At 50.4% G+C, this 8888-nt stretch overlaps 1 long non-coding RNA gene across 1 annotated transcript; it reads right to left on the reverse strand.

The window, feature by feature from the left end:
• Positions 1-6663: 6663 nt before the first annotated feature.
• LOC117833015 (uncharacterized) lies at positions 6664-8599 on the reverse strand. The gene is made up of 3 exons (XR_004635314.2): positions 8209-8599; positions 7909-8116; positions 6664-7818 (listed from the first exon to the last, which is right to left on the reverse strand). It is a non-coding gene; the product is annotated as an uncharacterized lncRNA (long non-coding RNA).
• Between the last annotated feature and the right edge of the window lie 289 nt (positions 8600-8888).

The raw sequence follows: 8888 nt of genomic DNA on the forward strand, positions 1-8888 counted from the left end.
GTGCTGCGGCGCGGTGTGGGCGCGGCCACCGCGGCGGCCGGTTTTGGTGTTGGCCTGCGTGCGAGGGGCGTCTGCAGCGCCAGACGCACCGTGCTGAGGAAAGCCTCCGTCTTGGCTCTCGTCGTGGCTGAGTCAGTGGAAGCGGCCGGGGTGGAGGTTGTCACCGGCGACTGCGATGGTGCCGGCGTTGTCGTAGTGTTGCTCGCCACGCACCGTGGTTCATGCCTGGGTGCACTGTTCTGGAGTGCCACCGACAGGCTCCGCCTGGCCACCGCCGTCCAGGAGCCATGTTGATTATCTTCACCGAAGTGCAGCGTGACTGGTTCGGTTGCGCCGCCAGGGCCGTCCACTGTGTGCTCATTGCTCTGCTGCTTTGGGCGGCGGGAGTAGGTGCGCGCAGCGCAGGGGATGGTGGCGTTCGTAGCGGCGTGTGGTGGGACAGTTCAAAGTTTGTATTCGAATCACGGGTTGGCCTGCCTCGGGCGCATGCGCGTCAAGGCCACGTCTTGTCGGCATGGTAGAGATCCCGGGTTCGCTGCTCCGCGCGGCGTCGTTGGGAACGGGCGCCGAGTTTGACCGGTCGCGATAGCCGTGGCAGGAGTTAGCACGGGCGGCGCCACCGCGCTCATGGCCGCCGGCGAGGTACGGACGGAAAGCGGCGAGATTGGCACTTGCACCTGAAAATGAGCTTGATCAACTCCTGGCTCGGACGTGGGAATGGCTGTGGGGGCGCGAGGCGGCAGCTCCGCTTGCACCGGCGGCGGCGGCAGTGTGTTGCGCCGCCGCAAGCGCCCCGACGACGTCTCCCCAGCCGGCGGACTGTCTCCATCCACCACTCCCTCCTGAGTGAAATAGCCGTGCAGACGCGGTCCCTGGCCCCTGGATTCGCCATAACCGCGATCCGGGTTGCCATCGTGCCCGGAGTCGCCGTCGCTGGATGGCGGCGACGGCCCAAGCGACGGCGAAGGTGAGCGGGACCGAAAGTCGGCGACGTTGCGCAGATGAATGATGACGTCGTACGAAAGAGTTTTCTTCTGTCGGAGGTAGGGAGCTAAGTTACCGAAGATGCGCTGCATGTCTGGGTCGTCGTAGACGACGCGCGGCTCGTGCTCGGCTATGAAGTGCTTGGACTTCCTCGGTATCCTGCATGGATCGTCCGTCCACGCCATCACGCGCATCTTCGTCAAGTCGGAGCGTTCCTCCGTGGCTGGTTCAACGCGCTCGATCCAGTAGGAAGAAGAAAGGATCTTCCTAGCGGTGCGCATGCTCCAGGCGTGCGCCGGAACTCCCTCTAGCTCGATTGACACTCGGAACAGGAGCGTTCTCGTCTCGGCACGGACAAGGCGCTTCCATGGCCAGAAGAACAACCGTACGCCGCCCGCGGGGACGCTTCCAGCGCGCATGGCGGCGTCGCGAGCTCTTTGCGTGGCGAAATTGACGACGAAATTCTCTAGCCAAAAACGCCTGATGGCGAAATTGTCATCGGCAACTTCCGGGAGTTCAGCAATGGCGCGGCGGAGACCGTCCAACGGCACGTCTGGCGGGCCTCCTGGCGCCGTCGCGAGCAATGCCAGCCGCAACCTCCCTTCCTCCGCGTCCATGTCAGCATCACGAGAGATGAAGCAAGCTTCCTCCGCCGGTCGATTCACCGGGTGGCCCGGCGGCGCTTCATCGTCAAGGTACGAGACAGAGAGTGACCCCGTTCCTCGGCCGATGTTGGTTCGTGAACCCGACGGCCCTTCCCCACGGGGCGGCCGCGGCGGGTTCACCTCTTGGCGCTCCTGCTGCTGCCGCACAGTTCTGTCCCCGCACGGGCGGCTGGAGGAGACGGAGCTCACCCGGCTCCGTGGCCGCTTGCAATCTCTTGCGAGATGCCAGAATCCGCGGCAACGGAAGCACCTTGTTGGCAGCCGGCATTGGGCGACGATGTGCTTGTACGAGAGGCAATTGAGGCACCGACCCGAGAACTCCCTGTGGGAGGCGCTTCACAAGCCGTGGTGGCGGTGCCGCTGTCGCCGTCTGTCGCTGGGCAAGACGCTGACGACGCCGGCGCCTCGACCTGGACCGTCGACTCTCCGCCATAGTCCAGCCATCCTCCGCCAGTCGTCGGCTAGTGGTGTCCTGAACAACGACGGAGCGTAGTCGCTGAGTGCCGTGGGCGGTGGCGCCCTATGACCGCCGGACAGGCAGACCGTGGACCAAGGTCGTCTGGCCGCGGCGGCCATGGCGCATCTTGTCCTTTGGTCCAATGCGGTCACGCACCGGCGCCGAGGTGCGCGGGGGGAAGTTGCCAGGGGGAGAGCATCCGCCGGAGTCTGCTTCGGCGACGGCGGAGAGCAGAGCAGCACGTCACGGTAGGAGGGCCGCGGTGGAGAAGCACAAAAGGAAGCGGCGTCGTAGTCCTCGTCAAGCCACCTTACCTCCTTCCCTCTCCCGCCGGATGTGCCTCCGGGGAAGAAAGGCGCGGCGTCCGGGGAGAGAGCGGAAGGCGGGGAGCGGTGGCTAGAGGGCCCGTGGGTGGTGTTCGCCGGCGCCGGAGTGGCAACCGGCGAGGGGTGGTCGTGGGGACCGGGGGAGAGCGAGAGCCATCTCTAGCAAGTACACATTCCTTAGTATACTTGTGGTATGTTCCTGACAGCACCGATTGAAAATCTGGATTAAGCAGCGACGCAAAGCAACCGCACATTCAGGCCTGAATCGGCGGCCAGGTTTGAAATTTGAGTACTGCAAACTTGTAGTCCAAGCTGGATAGCAAAAATCATATACGGAGTAGCAATCGTATACGGAGTAGCAGGTAGGAGCACACGACTGAGGGGTTGTTTAATACTTTAGTCCGTGTCACATTGAATATTTGAAAGTTAATTAGGAGGACTAAATATAAATTAATTCTAAAACTAATTACACAGATGGATGCTAAATGGCAAGACGAATCTATTAAGCCTAATTAATCCATCATTAGCAAATGGTTACTGTAGCAGCACATTGTCAAGTCATGGACTAATTAGGCTTAATAGATTCGTCTCGCCGTTTAGCCTCCATCTGTGCAATGAGTTTGTAATTAGTCTATATTTAATACTCTTAATTAGTATCTAAACATCAAGACGGGGACTAAAGTTTAGCCTGGGATCCAAACAATCCCTGAACTTTCATCTCAGCACCTGGCCCCCATATCATAAGTTCATAACTGAAACATGTTCGGTGATAAGAGACAGGGTTCATGCTTTGCTAGACAACAATGCTCCTATTGCTCTGCACTGGGACGTGGACAACAGTTCTTCCCTCCTCTCGCCCAAACAGTCCATACCAAGTGTCAGAGAAGTTGCAACATTTGGCAAGCTCCCAACCCAAACGCTCAATTGTTTCAGAATGTTTCACTACAGCTTCCGAAGGGCCAAGCTGAATAATGTGCAAGGTAGAAAAATTATCAAGCTTCTGGTTGTTTATTTGTACAAGGAAAAAGGTATTCATCACTCATCAACAAGCTAGGTTTTCAGTTTTCACCCTCACCTTTGGTCGCTTCAGCTCATCTGTGAGCTGTTCTGTCATGGAAACGCACGGATTTTTGCTGTCTAACAGTATTGCTCTGTTGCAAAAAGCAAAGTCAAAATAACCAGCTCATAAGAAATTTGTGGAAATGAGAGTGGACTGTGGGTAATGAGTAGCCCATTGCTCACATACAACTTGAGCCAATCGAAGACATTATGATTAAAAATCACAACACTGAACCAGAAAGAAGGCTTTAGTAGAAGCAACTGTACGAGGTGTTTCTTCGCGAAAAGAAAAAACTGTACGAGGTGTTGGGCGATAATGTTTCTCGTAGGAAAACAAAGGCCAAATGGAGAATAGAAGGACCGTTTAGTCAACAGGCCAAAGCAGGTACTGCCAGCCCAGACGAGACGACGATGTGTCGGTCTTTGTCCCTGCTAGCTTTTTCATGGACACGAACAACTGAACAAGGCCTTTAGTCGCCAGTTTGGGAGTGTCGATTTTGTTATAAATGCGCAACGGTAGTATTTCGTTTGTATTTGTGAATTATTGTTCAAACATTGACTAATTAGGCTCCAAAGATTCGTCTCGCAAAGTACAACAAAACTGTGCAATTAGTTTTTAATTTCATCTACATTTAGTACTCAATGCATATACCGCAAGTTTGATGTGATGGGGAATCTTCTTTTTGAATAGTGCTAAAGTTGGTATTTTGGGAGACCGAGAGGATGGCATCTGAATGAAAACAAGGACGAAATAAAGCTGGAAAGTTTTCAGAAGCACGGTTTGGATGCTAATGGCGACTTGATGCTCCTCTGGCGTCCACAGAATTTGTTGGAACTGCAACCTGCTCTGAATGCTACCGGATTCCTTTCGTTGGCTCCGTTTTCTCTTGCCCTTGTGAAATTCTTATTCCTTCTCTGATGGGTCACCATGCATACATCATCATGCAACGTCACTCAGGCCGAAACTTGTGGAGAGCTACGTCACTCAGGCTTATTCCTTGTAGTCGGCTGTTTTCAATAATCGTGAGATAGCTGAATCACTAAACGAAAGTTTCCAGAATCAGTCACCCACCTCGCTTCACTCCACGTGGTAAGCATCAGAAATGGGCTCCTTCCTGTATGCCACACGACCACCGGGTCATCGTGCGCTTGGTTGGAGCTGCCGGAGTCCGACGAGGCCCACGAGAAGACAGACCCCAACGGGCCTAAGAAGATGCTGGTGGCCCGTGCCTTCTTCCTGGGAGCCCACCGTGGTCAATGCCGACTATTCTCGTGGGTCCAAATTGATGTCTGGAAAAAGGGTAAAAGCCGGGAAATTTCAGAAGTAGTTCATAGGAATAAAAAAAAATAGATGGAACCTACCCATAACCAGTTTATAGTGCTACCCACAAACTATATATGGGCTGTCTATATGAAATAAAAAATAAATTTCTCTTTTCTTCCTCTCTCATTAGTCGCTACTCAATCACCAATACCGTTGCTGGGATGCTTCAGCTTGGATATTTATTTTATTTGCGATTACAATTCTTTTCGATAGGGCCATTGCTTCTTGAATCTGAATATATGCAGCGCAAATTGCAGAAGGAGCAATCATGCAGCAAGTACCCTGACAGTAATAATTTTTTGACAGCACAACAGTTGAAGTGGTGGCATAATTTTCTTTAATGCTTTGACAGGGTTAATTTGGATGTAGCATGGTCCTTAGCGTGCATGGAAAATAAGAAAAAAAAAAGATCAACAATGCGTGTTAAGTTACGACATCTAGCATGGGAACCATTCACAATGCCGTGTCCACGGCTGAAATACTGAGCATTGGTCTTAACCATTAGTACCGATTGATTTTTATCCTCACATTAGTACCGGATCTAACGTATAGCTCCCTACGAACCCCCCATGACCCCGTTAGTATCAGTTGGGGGCTCCCAACCGGTACTAAAGGAGCTCCCAACATTATCCATCTCCCCCTACCCGCTCTTGTCCCCCTTATCTCCTCTCTCTCAACATTATCTTCTCTTCTCTCACACTTCTCTCTCAATCTAATCTGCCTGCCGCCTCCTCCCCCTCCCCCTCCTGCCGCCGCCACCCCCTCCACCTCCCTGTCCCTCCCTCTCCCACCCCTCCCCCTTTGCTGCCCCTCCCCTTCCCCCTCTGCTCGCCCCTCACTGGCAGTGAGGAGCGGCAGCGAGGCGAGGTGCAGGGCAGTGCTTGGGCTCGCGGGGGAGTGGCAGCTAGCTGCAGGCGGTGGGGCATAGGCGGGGTGCGGCGGCGTGCAGGGCACATGCACGGTATTGTTTGTCCCTCCCTCTCCCTCTCCTCCTACTCCCTCCCTCTCTTGGACATGCACATGTACGGGGCGAAGGCAGGGTACGACGGTGGGCTGGACGCGGCGGTAGCGGTGTCTACGGGGCGGGGCAGCCGAGCACGGCCGGCGGGGTCAGGCGCCCGAGTGGATTTTATTTTTTTATTTTTTAATACCCCTTTAGTACCGGTTATTTGACGTGGTACTGAAGGCCCTCCCCTAATACCGAAGTAGCAATACCGGTTGCACAACCCGTACTGGGGGTTGGGTTAGGAACCGGTACGGAAGACGCTTTCCCTAGCAGTGGTCATGTGTTAGAATTTTGGTTACTCTCTCCATTTCTGATTATAAGGCGCACATGCATATCAAGGTTCAAAGTTTACAATCCTTGACCAATAATTTAGCTAATAATTTTTTATTTTTACAACATAAATTTGATATGGTTGGATTTGTAATCAAATATACTCTCCAATATTTATAGTATAACCATAAACACTATAATATAAGATAAATGAATGATCAAAGTCTAATTTGGGAGACCATGCCATGTCATACCATGCATTATAAACAGAAATAGAGGGAGTAGTGGTCTTAGAAGGCCCGTCTCAGTGCATAGTTTAATTAATGGTACAGTTACCAAGGCTAAAATTTGGTAATTGTATCTGCTGGGTTTCACAGTGATGAAGTTCCTCTCATGCACATGTTACGATGAAACCACTCTCCTTTCTCCTCATAATAACCTTGCCACATCAGCACATGTTATTTAATGATCATGAAACTTTTAAGAAAACCTCCACTGAGACTAGTCTAAGGGTGATCCCAATGTATTTGGACCGGTTGATCCAAATAAATAGGCCAATGTTACGGTAGTCTTTAGTTGTTAAAATCTGTACGATATTGAAGGTCAAGTGGGCCAAACAGGTAGGACCCACAATACATTGTCGAAAATTGTCGAATTTCAAGCAAAATTATCGAAAATTGATCAATACAATTCTGCTTGTCAACCGTCCAGCACCCAGACAATGCGTACAAGGTCTCTTATATCTGCTATCCTTTTTCATGTCATGCAAAGGATTCTGATGGATCCATATTGGTATCTGAAATCAAGGATGAAAACCCGTAGAATTATATGTGTCGGAAGTGATCTTTGACATGAATTCGTAGACGGGACATGTGTCGCAATCTGACGTGGTGACTCCAGATGTCCACAATATATTCATACTTCCCGTGTCATTTTTCATGTGTAGCATCAATGTGAACAGTTGCAAGTTGTTCGGAATAGCAACTGCTGGATCCTGTCAGTTTCATATGCTTCTCTTTGTTTTCCCTTCTGGATGAGGATGAGGATGGAAAACCTCACGCATAGATCATCATGCAACATCACCCAGTTTGGAAGTTTATAGATACCCAGGAGATGAGGATGGAAACTCTGCAAGATGTAACTTGGGGAAATCAATAACAGCGAGCATGATTTGTAACAGTGGAGACGACAGCCACCAGTTGAAACTCTTTGATCAACCAGCGACGCAAGCAAGCGTATTTTCAGGCTTGAACAAGGGCAATACTGCGACATTACCGAGCAAGATTGATAGCAAAACTCATAGAGCAATGAGGAGCTCACGACTGAAGTGTCATCAACATTTGTTCCCATATTATCACTGAAACATGTTCATTGATAAGACAATAAAGGATATAATGAAGAAAGGGTTCTAATGGATAGCAGCCAATTGCCAACTTTTTTTGTTCTTTTTTGCAACAAAGATATCACGGGAAGGAAGAAACAAACACTGAACAAGGTGTGGTTACTGAGTGCTAACATAGGCGCCAATCGCTTTGCGCAAAGAAGCCAACAATTCTGCCATTGCTCCGCACCGGGATGTGGAAGGCAGTTCCTTCCTCCTGCCCATATGGCCCATATCTACCAGCACTGGTCACAAGTGTCAGAGAAGTTCCAACACTTGGTATCCCCCCAAATGCACCAATTGTTCCAGAAAGTTTCAGCACAACTTCCGAAGGTTCAAGCTGAATCTGCAGGGCATAAAAAGGGTAATTATCAATTGGCTGGTTATTCATTTCTAAAAGGATATGGTTACTAACAAGCTCCATTTTCAAGCTCACCTTATGATCGTAACCTCCGCAACCACCTCATGGACCTACATGGTGCTGCTGACTTTTGTGATCGATCTCTGAACGAAAACGCGATCGAATCAATGACAAGGCCACTGCAAATTGTCACACTTTCTAGATGGTGCGGTGTCGCGTCGATGTCGTGACACATCCCCCCATCTCCTCCCCATGGTCCAATCCTGGCAAGCCCAGCTTGGAGCTGGAAACAAACCAATCGAGAGCACATTTAGAAAGAGGAGGAAAATAATTAGGTAAAAGTAATTTATCAGCAATAAATTATTATATCTCTACCGGATGCATTATTTCGATCTTATGGTTCGTATAGACACCAATTGCATTGAGATATTGGTCAGCATGGCCAAAGAATCCAACAATGCAGCCATTGCTCTGCAGTGGACTGTGGAAAGGAGTTCCTTGCGTTCGTCCAAATGGTCCGTAACTATGAGCATTCGTGACTAACATAAGAGACGTTATGACATTTGAATGTTCTTCATATGGACCAATCGTCCCGGATATTCCTGTCAGAAACTCTGAAGGTCCTAGTGAAACCTGCAGCAAAAGAGAAAGAACGATTTACATTGGGATGCTAGTTTAATCATGATTCTTCCAAGCATTTTGACATGATTTGTTCGGAATCCTGACATGTACCAGACACTAAAACACAACTTCAATTTTAGTTGCAAGCAACTTCAACTGGGAGAAGATAATCCTTAAGATACGCACCGTGTTAGAGGCCCCACCATGGCCGCCCCAACGGCCCGAAGTGTGGTACTGGCCATTGCAGTCGATGTAGGAAAATGCAAGTGAATCAATGACTAAGTCACCGCTAGTCGTCACACTTTCTAGACGGTGTGGTGCCACAATGATGTCGTGACTCCTCCCTTCATCTCCACCCCATGGCCCAAACTTGGCAAGAGACCAGCCTGAAACGCAAACCAATAAAGGCAAAAACTAAAAAGTTAGTATATTAA

Source organism: Setaria viridis, chromosome 8 (assembly GCF_005286985.2).
Source record: "Setaria viridis chromosome 8, Setaria_viridis_v4.0, whole genome shotgun sequence".
NCBI classification, from domain to species: Eukaryota; Viridiplantae; Streptophyta; class Magnoliopsida; order Poales; family Poaceae; genus Setaria; species Setaria viridis.